The sequence below is a fragment of the Physeter macrocephalus genome, chromosome 10, assembly GCF_002837175.3.
Source record: "Physeter macrocephalus isolate SW-GA chromosome 10, ASM283717v5, whole genome shotgun sequence".
In the NCBI taxonomy this organism is placed as follows: Eukaryota; Metazoa; Chordata; class Mammalia; order Artiodactyla; family Physeteridae; genus Physeter; species Physeter macrocephalus.
The window spans coordinates 56,323,956-56,326,771 of record NC_041223.1 but is presented as its reverse complement, the minus strand read 5'-3'; positions in this window follow the sequence as shown (position 1 = coordinate 56,326,771).

Genomic DNA, 2,816 nt, shown 5'->3' with positions numbered 1-2,816 from the left:
GGTCAGAAGCCGGGAGAGGACTGGGGTTGGAGGCGTGAACGCAGCCTGAAGGGGGCTAGAGTGCCACCGCTAGCTGGGAGGGAGTCCGGGAAAATGTCTGGACCTGCCTAAGAGGCAGGAGACCATTGTTTCGGGGTGCACGAGGAGAGGGGATTCAGAGCACCACCTAAACGAGCTCCAAAGACAAGCATGAGTCACGGCTTTCACTGCGGACACCAGAGACGGGTATGAAAAGCTAAGGCTGCTGCTGCCACCACCAAGAAGCCTGTGTGTGAGCACAGGTCACTATCCACATCTCCCCTCCTGGGAGCTTGTGCAGTCCACCACTGCCAGGGTCCCGTGATCCAGGGACAACTTCCCCGGGAGAACGCATGGCATTACATCGGCCTCTGCCACCGCAGGCTCGCCCCACATTCCGTACCCCTCACTCCCCATGGCCTGAGTGAGCCAGAGCCCCCGAAGCAGCTGCTCCTTTAACCCCGTCCTGTCTGAGTGAAGAACAGACGCCAGAGGACGACCTACATGCAGAGGCAGGGCCAAATCCAAAGCTGAACCACAGGAACTGTGTGAACAAAGAAGAAAAGAGGAAATTTCTCCCAGCAGCCTCAGGAGCAGAGGATTAAATCTCCACAATCAATTTGATGTATGCTGCATCACTGGAATACCTGAATAGACAACGAATCATCCCAAAATTGAGGTGGTGGACTTTGGGAACAACTGTAGACTTGGGGTTTGCTCTCTGCATCTAATTTGTTTCTGCTCCTATGTTTATCTTAATTTAGTATTTAGAGATTATTATCATTGGTAGATTTTTTTATTGATTTGGTTACTGTCTTCCATTTTTAAAATATATATAGATATATATATATACATATATATACATACATATATGTATATATATATACATATATATATACATACATATTTTTCCTTTTTCTCCTTTTGTGAGTGTGTATGTGTATGCTTCTTTTTGTGACTTAGTCTGTAAAGCTTTCCTTTTACCATTTGTCCTACAGCTCGGTCAGTCCTTTTTTTTTCTTTTTGTATAGTTTTTAGTGCTTGTTATCACTGGTGGATTTGTTTTTTGGTTTGGATGCTCTCTTCTTTCTTTCTCTCTTTTTTTCTCCCTTTTCTTTTGAGCCGGGTGGCTGACAGGGTCTTCTTGCCCCGGCCGGGTGTCAGGCCTGTGCCTCTGAGGTAGAAGAGCCAAGTTCAGGACAGTGGTCCACCAGAGACCTCTCGGCTCCACATAATATCTAATGGCGAAAGCCCTCCCAGAGAACTCCATCTGAGCACTAAGACCCAGCTCCACTCAACGACCAGCAAGCTACAGTGCTAGACACCCTATGCCAAACAACTAGCAAGACAGGAACACAACCTCAACTAAAAGCAGAGAGGCTGCCTAAAATCATAATAAGGTCACAGACACCCAAAAACACACCACCGGATGCGGTCCTGCCCACCAGAAAGACAAGATCCAGCCTCATGTGTCAGAACACAGGCACCAGTCCCCTCCACCAGGAAGCCTACACAACACATTGAACCAACCTTACCCACTGGAGGCAGACACCAAAAACAACGGGAACTACGAACATGCAACCTGTGAAAAGGAGACCCCAAACACAGTAAGTTAAGCAAAATGAGAAGACAGAGAAACACACAGCAGATGAAGGAGCAAGGTTAAAACCCACCATACCAAACAAATGAAGAGGAAATAGGCAGTCTACCTGAAAAAGAATTCAGAGTAATGATAGTAAAGATGACCCAAAATCTTGGAAATAGACTGCAGAAATTACAAGAAACATTTAACAAGGACCTAGAAGAACTAAAGAGCAAACAAACAATGATGAATAGCACAATAAATGAAATTTAAAATTCTCTAGAAGGATTCAATAACAGAATAACTGAGGTAGCAGAACGGATAAGTGACCTTGAAGATAAAATATTGGCAAGAACTACCACAGAGCAGAATAAAGAAAAAAGAATGAAAAGTATTGAGGACAGTCTCAGAGACATCTGAGACAACATTAAACACACCAACACTCGAATTATAGGGGTCCCAGAGGAAGAAGAGAAAAAGAAAGGGACTGAGAAAATATTTGAAGAGATTATAGTGGAAAACTTCCCTAATATGGGAAAGGAAATAGCCAATCAAGTCCAGGAAGCACAGAGAGTCCCATACAGGATAAATCCAAGGAGAAACGTGCCAAGACATATATTAATCAAACTATCAAAAATTAAATACAAAGAAAAAACATTAAAAGCGGCAAGGGAAAAATCAACAAAAAACATACAAGGGAATCCCCGTAACGTTAACAGCTGATGTTTCAGCAGAAACTCTGCAAGCCAGAAGGGAGTGGCAGGACATATTTAAAGTGATGAAAGGGAAAAACCTACAACCAAAATTACTCTAGCCAGCAAGGATCTCATTCAGATTCGATGGAGAAGTTAAAATCTTTACAGACAGGGAAAAGCTGAGAGAATTCAGCACCACCAAACCAGCTTTACAACAAATGCTAAAGGAACTTCTCTAGGCAGGAAACACAAGAGAAGGAAAAGACCTATGATAACGAACCCAAAACAATTAAGAAAATGGTAATAGGAACATACATATCAATAATTACCTTAAATGAAACTGGATTAAATGCTCCAACCAAAAGATACATAATGGTTGAATGGATACAAAAACAAGACCCATATATATGCTGTCTACAAGAGACCCACTTCAGACCTAGGAACACATACAGACTGAAAGTGAGGGGATGGAAAAAGATATTCCATGCAAATGGAAATCAAAAGAAAGCTGGAGTAGCAAT